The 11,365-nt window shown below is 37.3% G+C and overlaps 1 long non-coding RNA gene across 1 annotated transcript; it reads right to left on the bottom strand.

Annotated features, from left to right (window-relative positions):
• Positions 1 to 556: 556 nt before the first annotated feature.
• LOC310913040 lies at positions 557 to 9,744 on the bottom strand. Its single transcript, XR_014590758.1, has 3 exons — positions 9,116 to 9,744; positions 2,861 to 2,931; positions 557 to 627 (listed from the first exon to the last, which is right to left on the bottom strand). It is a non-coding gene; the product is annotated as an uncharacterized lncRNA (long non-coding RNA).
• Between the last annotated feature and the right edge of the window lie 1,621 nt (positions 9,745 to 11,365).

Raw genomic sequence — 11,365 nt, 5'->3', positions numbered from 1 at the left:
ACATTACAGAATGAGTGTTTCTCCAAATCATCTGTATGATTTCCTAGGTTTGATGAGGCAGCCAAAGTTCTCTTTTGTGTTAGCTCTGCAGCAAGACTCAAGAACTAATGACCTGAACTCATAGTGAGTTCCTAATATTGAAATAAGGGGTGGAGCTGGTGAATTCTGCCTAGTGCCAGCTCTCTATGTAAATATTTCTCAGGATGTATCTACTTTAATAAGCACTGCCACTCAACAGAAGTCTGTTTGTAATGTGAATCACTGAACAGTAAGAATCCAGCATACATGTACGTGTTTGAATATGGGCTAGTTGTGGCTTGTTCCTGTGGTTCAAATGCCCATGACTGCTCAGGTCCCACCAGAGGCAATCCTGAAGCACATCCTCTAGCTTAGTGATATCCAGAAGGAACAAGGCTATTTTATCTCTGGACTGCAGCTCAGTGCTTTGTGAGGAAGGGGGAATTTCCTTCAAGAGTGCACTCATAATTTATGTACCCCCTCATGGAGGTACAGCCTCTATGCTGGTTCTGTCCTTGGTGGTACTTCCAAGGCCAGCATACATCAGCAGTTTGCCCACAGTAGAACTCTGTAAGGTGGGAAGCAGTCTAATACCTTCGGCTTAGAAATCTATGAAGGAGAAGTAATGGAAGTTGGGAGTTACAGGAAGCTAAGCCAGGTTATTAGAAAGAATTGTTTCATCCTTTTAATGATCAGGAACGGATCCTACAATCTCACGGCTAAGCCCCAGCTGAAAGTCCTACTCATACCCAGCTGACTTTCAAAGGATGAAATAACAGAGTAAAGCTATGGCTGTACTAAAATTGCATAAAATGTAAACAATATTGTAAATAAAGAAAATTCTCTATGGTTCAGTGTATTTCCATTGCATTTTGTGAGAGAACGAGGCCTATGAACATCAGAAAAGGGTCAGCTTGTATTGTGATGCTTGCAGCTTTAATTATGAGCAACTCCAATTCTCTATGTTTAGAGAAGGGAGATTACCTACATGTTATTTAAAAACCATTGGGTGTAAGTTTATAGTGGTAACAGGCAAGTCTAATTTTCTTTCATACTTAGGATTTAATAGGTACAGAATGCTGCCCAAGGGAAAAAAAATGAACAAGTAGTAACTTGATATTTATTCCACACAGACATGAGGAAAGCTCACAGAAATACACAATGTCTGAAACACTGACATGTATAACTATTTTAATTGTAATGTTGATTTTCTAATAGACCATTCTGCTATGGTAGAGCTTGAAATAGTTACAATAATTTCCAGACAAAAAGAAAAAGCACTCGAAAACCAACCCCCAAATCCAAAAGACCATGGCAAAAAAAACCCCAAAAAAACTGTTTGGAAATCTTATAGTGGAGTCATAAAAACTGCACCAAGTTCATACAGTCCAAAGTTTAGAATATATAGCATTATCATTTTGTATAGTTGATGCTGTCTTTCCTAGGCCAGATTTTTTTGTAAGTAGGGTCTTGTACTTCTGATATTTCTTATCTATGCTGGAGAATATTTGTGAAGAATCCTCAGATGTTTTCTAGTGCAGATTCCTAGCTTTGCCAGTTTGACTGAAGAAAATGACCAGGAATATTTTCTAACAAATAGAGCAGTGGTGGAAATCCTAAAATCTTAGCCCTCCTGGTCACCCCATGTCTGCAGACACAAGAATATAAGCCTTGCTACTATTTTTCATTTTTTGTAGATGTGAGTGGCCGTATGGTCAATGCTGGTGATTTACCCAAGAATAGGTGAAAAGTTTGTGGCAGAATCAACAATGTGGAGCACAAGCTTATCCTCGCCCTTGGTTCAGGCTCACTTGCACCTGGACTTCCTCTTGACACTAGATTTTGAAAGCCCGACTCATCACAGATTCTTTTATTTGCCCAAGCTAAAGCCTATATGAAACATACGAACCATTATTTTATATTAACTTCTCTATTTTTACAGTGGGTAATTTTTTATTCCACCGATATTTGTATGCACAGCCAATGTATTTGGTGCCTCAGTTCCTTTTTTCACATTAGAATTGTAATTTATTAGAAATGACACTTTGTCATTAGAAGTGTCACATTTTAAGCCAAATTAAATCATAAAAGTACTCAGTTATGTAACTACTAGCACCATAGTATTTCTTCTTATTACAGCAACAAACAAGGAGTATATTGGAAAAAAAATTGTGAATCTCATTTCTGATCCTAATGAAGCAAGTAACCCATTATACCAAGGTTAATTTGTTGACTCATGATTTCCACTTATCCAATGATATACTGAATCATATGAACAAACCTCTACATCTAATCAGTTTTTTTATTGAATCCTGACCTTTTATGCACCTTCTTCTTGATTATGAATGACAGTGACCTTTATCTAATTTAAAACACACATACTGATGCAAAAATATGCAAAGTACACATGTAAATTCTGAATTAAGATGAAGATGTGCATAATCTTCCAGGGAGAAATTGCTTTAGAGAGAGATGTTTATATTAGCACCAATTGAGAGTATATGGGGAGAAAAAGTGAATTAGTCAGAACTCAGATGGTTTTGGAGGACCAGCTGCAGAAATACTGAGGACTGTTTAGACTTTCTCTGATTCTATTTTGAATCCTGAAATGTCAATATGAATAACATTTTTTATTATGCTATCCAGCATTTTATGGCATTCATGAAATGATCAAAATGCAATAAAGTCAGATAAAATACCTTTTCACCTAAGGTTTGACAAACTGTACCTCAGTATTCAATTTATGATTAACTCAAAATACATAATAGCAATTTTCTACAACACAAAATCTGGGTCAAATTCATAATATTATAAAAGCTGTCTGGTTCACTTTGCCATTTACCTCATTAAGAAGGAATGGTATGAGCATCATATGGAGATGGTCTTTTTAGTTCAGGATATAATTAGGAATTGCTGTAAATGCTGAAAAATAAATAAACAAATTTAGGAGGAGTGATTCTGCGGGCAAAAAGAATTCCCTAACTTTGGTTTTGCTTTTTTTCTGCTCATCACTAATGGGTCTGCACTGAAATTACTACAGATGAACACACAATGGGCACAGTCTGAACTACTGTGTAATCCTATAATCTACTCTCTCTTTTCACAAGTCATTCCTTCCTCTGAATTGCTGTGAACCTAAGTTGTAGATCAGCAGCTTTGTTCTAGCCTCTGTATTAAAAAATATGTGAAAAAAAAATATACAGAAAATTTGCAAAACTCAGTGTAAAGACTGTCAAAGCACAAATCTAACAAACACATTCCTCTGAGAGGCTCCAACCAAACAGTACCTGGCATTAGCATGTACTTTCATGATTAACAACAGGGGGTTGTCAGACTGCTATTTCTGAAATAAACAGATTTATCCTGACAGATAATCAGCAGTTTGCGCTACCTAATACATGTTATCATCCACCACTGACATCATTACATTAAAAGCACACTTAGTATAATCTTTTGTATGAAATTAAACAGGTTTTGTGATATATTTTTGGTGGGGTTTTTTGTGCAGAGGATAGAGGGAAGCCTGGTGAAGAGACTGCAAGGTTAGAGAAAACATCCATGGCAAACAACACAAAAATCCCCAGAAATGGCATGCTGTATTTGTTTTTTTTCATAATCTCTTAATGCATTTTCTATATAAATGAAACCCCAATGTTCTGACTGTGAACCACGTCTTGTAATTTTAAGTAGTCTTCTGTAATGTCCTTTGGCTGTCCCTCATGTTACCTCAATGTTCTCCAGTGCCTCTCTATCTGTCTGTCCTGCTAGGTTCACATAAAAACTTGCCATATGGCATGAAATTGCGAAACATTTTTGATCTTGCTATTTATAGACATATTTTTGGGGTTGGCAGGTGGGCTTTGGGAAACCAGCAAGCAATGTCTACACAGATTTCTAGCAGGCTCAACACTTATCTTTAGCATTTGGACATCTCTTTGTTGACAATCTCTTCCTTGAGAAAGGAGGCACCAGGTTACACATTACTCACTGGACAGGTAAAACAGATACTTCTGAATCTATGGAGGAAATATGGAACAAAGTCACTTGAACATGGGATGCCTGTAGATCCTCCCTTCCAACCTGCCTGCTCACTCACCTAGCTCTTTCTGCAGCGATCAAGTTTGTTCTCAACATGGGCAATGAAATTTTGATAAGAAAAGCTAAACATACATCCCCTCTGTGTGTGTATCTATATGTATATATGTCTATGTATATCTATGTATATGTAATATATATACCTTCCTCCAGGTAAGCAATTCTTGCCTTAGCTATAAGGGTAACAGGAATGATACACTCTCAGGTTCGCTGGAGAAAATAGTGACATTTCTTCCTTTTTTTAAATTTTAGGTTGCCAACTGACTATTACTGCTCTGTGAACTCATGTAATGTAGCCATGGCAAAGACAAGGAACAAAAATTGCATGGGGACTGTTACTTGACTTTAACAAGTATTTCATCTTTTTCCTTAGAGCACAATTTCTAAGTCATAGACTTTTCTGCAGGGACAAGTCAGATATCAAACTCCTGGCTCCAGAGGCCTGTTGTGACTAGTCTTATTTCTCCAGAGACAGAACCTGTATCCCTCTCTCAGTCCTTTGTCTCATATGGAATAAATTCTGTCTTTTCTGCCTTCTTCCTTCTTAACTTGGCAGGAAGAGAAGTAAGAAATAGTGTCTAGTGAGTGAGAGATTTTTAATCCATTCACACTCATGCATTTTCACATGCCTTTCGCCCTAATGATAAAAAACCAACCAGACCCCCAACTAAAACAGCCCAACTAAAACAGTGGGAAGGATGAAGTTCCTTACATGACCAGTGTAATCTCTGAACAAAGAAGTGGCAACATCACACAATTTAAATGCATCTTAATTCCTATGTACTCCTTGTGTCCTATAAAACCTGGCTTTTGACAGGTAGGTTAAGGATCTTTTACCCTCCTTTTCCCCAGTTGCAGTTGTTAAAACTAATCCAGAATTTTGTCACAGATATTTTGCCTCAGGTAAACTGGACAAAAATGCAGCATCTCATACTTCCATGATGTGGAATGGAGAAATAAATGTTAATCTGACCAAGTGATTTCAGTAGTTTATTTTATTTTCATTTTTAAAAGTGTTGAATTTCTACTGACCCACATTCTGTGTATTTCTTGTACTCAGTGATTTTTGAGGTTGGTTGGATTTTCATTTGCATTAGGTATCTTGTGTCCAAAGGTCAAATGAGCATTGCTTTTGAGTCAGATGCCTACTGGCTGCATTTCTAATACCTAATCTTTTCACACTGAGAAAAATAAAAAAGTGGGAGGCAGTTCAAGCTATCCCAAATAAACAGACAGAAGTGAAGCAACAATTACTTTTCCTGTGTGGACTGCCCTTGCTCATTTCTCCTCAAGAGATAACACTCACTGACATAATGTCAGATAACCATGTTCAGTGTTTCACAGACTTGCCATTTAAAGATTCATTTCCACTCCACTTATTTTCTTTTTATCAGCTTCTCTTTTGGTGCATTTCATCTGTGAAAATTTTCATGTAGACTCCCAGAACAGGTATTTGGGAGAGAAGGAAGCAAAAGGGTTCAACTAGACTTAAAACACCTCTAGAAATTATAAAGAGAGTAAGATAGGACAGAAAGTTGAGAAGTTCTCATGAGAATAGTTGTTTGCATAAAATTCTAAACTCTTACTAAAGCTTCAGTGCAGTTCCTGGGGAAGATGGATATATAAAGCCTCAGGTTAACTTCAGTCATTACCAAGCATTTTACATCTGCTGAAGAATTCCAAACATATTAAAGGTTGTCAATCCAAATCTTTAGACTAAAATAAATAAATAAAAAACAACCAACCAACCAAATAAATAAATAACTAAATAAAGAGCAACTTCAAAGGCTGTCAGTAGGCAAGTTATAGATCTGATTCAGCTTTTAACCCCTAGAAGTATAAGCACACTATCTACAAAAGATATGCAATGCCTGTACTCTGCAATATTACATTTTAATAATGTACAGCACAAGGCAATAATAAAAAAGGAGAATATGATATAATTGTGTACGTAATTTGATGAGAAGCTGTGGGGAACACAGTCTTTCTACGTAATTATAGAAAATGCTAATAACAAATCCTTGAGGACTTTGTTGACAATTAAGTTTTCTATTTTTAGCCATGTGTTTTGTCAAAAGCTCTACAACTTACTTTTTTAGGATTCCCTTCCCCCCCCCGCCCCCCACCCCCCCAGAATACATTTAAAATGTTTAGCTTCAAGTTGTAAACAAGGCGCTTGAGAAGTCGGATTCGGATGGAGTTTAATAACAATCTCTAAAGCATGCTTTAAGAGGTAAAACCAGCAGAAAAGAGCCTGATGGGAGTAAGAGCCCTGCATTAGGCACAGCTACAGGTTTACTGTGTCCCATAGACCTGCTGCAAGACACATACAGCAGAGCATCAGGTAACTTTTCTGGAAGAGAAGTTTGACTGAGTTACTACAGCAATGGCAGGTTCGCAGAGGCAGAGGAGGAAACCAAACCAATGGAAAAAAGGAACTGGCTGCAAAAAGTCTCTGGCAATATTCTCTAGAAAACTCCATAGCATAAATTATCCTTAAATGAAACACAGGGTTTCACTCCTTTGAGAGTTTACTGAAAATATGTTCAGAAGCCTCAATTATATTTCATCTCAGCCTGGTTTCATCTCATTTTCTTCGGTGTATCAAAGAATTAAGCTGAGCTGTGTCAAGTAAACTTGGTGAACTTAAAGGAAACTTGAGTACATAATTTGGCAGTAACTGTATGAAATGCTGCTGATGACTCACTAAGGACCACTTTTTTCCCTGTGAGACATTGGTCATTGAGTAAAAGATGGAAAAGAATCAGGAAATAGCTGTCTGCTCCAACAATATTTTAATCCACTTACAAAAAATCTTCCTTGGAAAGGCCTTTTTCATATCTCCAGTGGTGACTTATCTAATCTCATCTCTGTATATTGCTAAACTCCACAGGGATCACCTTTACTTCCCAACTTTACCCTGGCCAGAGATTCAGTCAGACAAAAGATCCTTAATGTCTTTCCTTATGTTCAGCTCACTTCTCCAAAATGCATTTCCCCTCTCTTTCACAGAATGAAAGAAGTATTTTTTTAGAAATGCTTTCTTTTTTCCCCTTCTTTTTTGTTTTCTATTTTTTTTTTTTTTTTTTTTTTTTCATTCTGGGGAGGCAGGATGCTGGCATCAAATGCTTCTTTTCTGTAAATCAAAATTTCTTTGTGTGGAGATAGTTGAGTTTCTGGGAAGTCTTTTTTTCTGTCTAGAAAGGATTCTCAAATTTTACTTTTAAAACTCATAAATTAAAAATACATGTTTTTTCCTCCACATTGTATGTGCTTGTTCTCTGTAACATTAATTTATTCAAAAAACTCTGCGCTTGAAAGAGTTAATAAAAATTCTAATTACAGGATAAGAAAGAAAGGTCAGACTCCACTTACATCATTGTGAAGGGCTTTTATTACACACTGCTATAAAACATATTTCTTTTTTTCAGTTGCCATCCTCACAGGGTAACCTGCATACCAATAGGATCTCCAAAATGCCATGAAGCAAAAGATATTTATCTGCTAAATTCTATGTACAGTAACCTTACAAATGCCAGAGAAAGAAAGATTGCCCTCTGCACAGTAATACTTGTGTAGATGTCTTCTTTATGCTAACAATGACAAGGCTCTCTAGGTTTGTACTGTACTCCAAAATCAGAATGCATTTTTTGTTCAAAAAACAGGCTGTGTATCAAAGAGAAAAGATTTTAGGCACTGAGATACTTAATATAGTGAGCAAATACTCTCCTAAAGCATTTTTAGTAAAAATATCTAATCCAGAAACATAAAATGAAAACGTATGACCCAAATGTTCTTGAAGAAATTAGACAGGATATGTTTGGGAATATCTCTGTGTCCTGGCTGGTTAACTAAATTTTCATTTTGAACTCTGTTTGAAGCCTCACAGAACTGTTATTTGATTAACTTGCCTATGCTAGATAGCAAGTTATCCAAAAGCAGGGTGGCTCCAAATCTAATTGCTGTCATTTTTTAAATCCAGCTGTGCAAAACAACAAACAAGAACTTTACTGTGGGACAAGTACAAGTCAGAAAAATTCTAATTTTTGCAATATATTAGTCTTTGAATTCATTACTTGTGATTTAACATATCTAAAGTTGTTTATATAGTTAGTTATATAACTATTTTCAGCCCTGAATTCTGACAATGTAGTCAAAGAAATATATATTAATAAATGCAAGATTTACTGTCTGCTTTCATAAAACCAGTGTGTGCTGTCAGATGTATTAGTTCAATATTTCAAGTGATGTATGCTCAAAATTAGAATGTAGCTAATGATGTAGTGAATGACTTTTCTTAAGGAGTTTCTTAGGAATCACATTCAAGTAGTTGTTTCAGAGTTGCACTTTGTTTGCAGGGCAAGCACTGCCTCTCCAACCTTTCTAAACAACAAATATTAACACAGAGTAGTGAGTGTTCCATTTCATCACTTCTGCTGGTAATTCTATTAACTATATGTTTATCTTGTGGTCTAAATTTATGACAGGCCCATTTGCAGTGAGGCTTGGAGTTTCCTTGTTTACAACACTGCAAAGTAAAAGGTGACCTTTTTATTTTTGTTTCAAACCTTTCAACAGTTTGTTCTGCTCCAGAGATAGCCCCTTAATAAGGTTTCAGGCCAAAAGGCTCTCTTGTTTTCTTTTGGGGGGATACAGTTCACTGCATTTACTTACATAGACATTAGAAAACATTTTTAAAAGAGAATACAAACTTGGCTGCAGATTACATTTGTAGATTAGAAAGCTGCTGCACTGAGAGCCTACCTGCCATTATGTAAGGGAAAAGAGAACCAGGGGGTAGAGGACACATAGCTGGCTAAATAAACAGTAAATGAGCTGTTTAAACAGTTGTATCTATACACACAAGTAATAAAAGCATCAGGCACCTGGTGCAAATCTATTAGGACCTAATTCTGACAACAATATACATCATTATAGTGGGATCTGATAAAGAGCAAACACTGGAGGCATTACACGTCTTTAGAAGAATCAGACTTCCTACCTTAGCAAGAGTGATAGAAGGTAAGTCCCCCTTTAAAGAAAGTTGTAAGTAAAGCCAGGCAGCAGTTGCAGTGAATTGAGTCCTTTCAGTCACTGTATACATGCAGTAGTTCTGCAATAAGGGAAAAATATAATGGGAGGAGCAGCTGTGAACGAGTGACCTCCTGAAGCTGAGTTCTCTTTGTGAATCGAGCACTGGGAGCCAGTGCCTCTGATTTGCATGGATTAGCTCCACTTGAACAGATACATTTAAATTAACTGGCACAGGGGCACGGGGATAAAAAAAAAAAAAAAAAAAAAAAGGAATAAAAAAAAAAAAAGGAGAGGAGGAGAAAAAAAAAAAAAAAAAGAAAGAAGGAAGAGTAAGTGTGTGAGCGGAGGAGCGCGGGGATGGAGGCGAGCGGAGGGCGAGGGGCGCTCGGCTCGGCTGGGCTGGGTGCGCTGACTCGGCAGCGCTGCGCCTCGGAAAGAGCTACAGCTCCCTCTTCATGCCGCAGCCGTAAGGCGAGGAAAGCTGCCTTTATGGTCTGCTTTAACACCGAGCCCCCCCACCCCCGCCCCTGCTCCCCCCAGCTTGTGATGGTCCATTTGATCAGATTTCTATAAACACTCAATAACTCAGCCTGACGCGCACCCAGGGTTTTGGACTGCGAGCCTCCAATGATTATAAATCTGGTAAACCCTGCTAAGCGATTTTAAACACAGAAATATTTTGAACGTAGGTTAACTTGTACAAGTGGAGATGGGGTATTTCCAAGCGTGCCGTGACAGATTTTTTATTTGTGAGTGTACAGGTGCCTTTAGAATAGTTAAGGGATGGCAGCATTCAAAGCGGGCTGTGCGGGAAGATCCCCAACAGGAGGATGCTGTGTGTGTTCGAGCCCCTGGTTTCAATGTTATCTAAAAATCTGTCAAGACAAAAGAGAGACAAAAAAATTTGCATTCAACCACTTCAGATTTTCTCCCTTATTACCATAAATACCACAAACATTACCTGTTGCACACTCCTGATTTGATTTAAATGCAGTACTTAAGCTGATTAGAGAAATATTGAGAGTATGTTCAACCCTCTTGAACCTGCATCCAATCCAAGAAGATCCTGAAATAAACTTTGTTTCTTTTGTTCAGCATATTTAAAATAAGTTCTTTGTACACAATGGTGTAGAATTTTGTGAACCCCTACGTGGATTCATTCTGCTCAGAAATTAGATCTAAAGTCATGAAAATATAGTAGAATGGCTGGTTGTGTGTTCTTTTATGAACATCTGAAAATGGGAATGGATGCAACTGCATTCTTCAAGAATTATTAATTGGTAAGATTTGGTGGGACAAAATGGCCTGTATTAGCAGTCAAAAGACTCAAATGTTGCCTTCTAAGACGTGTGTCTTACTGTAAAATACTGCTTGTTCAGAGATAAATAGAATGAATCTGTGTACAAAGACAACCACAGCTAAAGTCTGTTTCTAGCTCATTTGCAAATCAAGCAGAGTCCAACATGAGTCTGTTGGGTTTCACATTTCTGGGGATGCCAACATTTATTTGTAACACAAAATCCAGAATGGTGCCTTTATCTGAACAGAGTATAGGATAAGTGCTATACCTAATTGAATGAGAAACTGCTTCTTTGAATAAAATTTGCTACAGATAAATGGTCCCATAGACATTGGAAAAAGTAAAGGAGGATATATTTGGGTGTTCTAAGATATGCTATATCAAACAATTATTGGTGTATCATTTAAAGTGTTTCCTCTGAGAAATGCTCTTGGTTCACTGGAGGTCTGGGACTTTGATTATTTTATTATGAGAGGGGAAGATTCCTTCAACTAAACTCTGTGTCTTTGAATACATACCCAGATAGTATTTAACCTGACTGAAATATCCTCCTTCCCTGTGCACTGTCCAGAACTTCTCAACTATCTTCTCTGGTAATGTCTTACTTGTAAGTTGGGCCTCAAATTTTATTTCTTATTTTCTCAATTGTGATCACTCCACTTCCAGCAACCACTCACCAGGTAATAACAGATGAATTTGGCTCCAGCAGGGCACTCAGAAGTCTAGTCTCAATATCAAACCTGTATATGATAGCTGTGTAAAGCAGCCTCCTGGTTGATAGATGGCTTTGTAAAAGATGGACTGTGAACCAAATTTGCTCTTATTACTCTGTACCCTGCAATACACTCCTCAGTGCTGCAGTATCCAAGCTGATAATGGCATAGCTATTCAGTCCCACCAACCTGTATGTCACCAGCA

This window comes from Zosterops lateralis (assembly GCF_965231275.1).
Source record: "Zosterops lateralis genome assembly, chromosome: 9".
Taxonomy (NCBI): Eukaryota; Metazoa; Chordata; class Aves; order Passeriformes; family Zosteropidae; genus Zosterops; species Zosterops lateralis.
The sequence above is the reverse complement of the archived record's forward strand: the minus strand, read 5'-3'. Positions and strand labels throughout refer to the sequence as shown.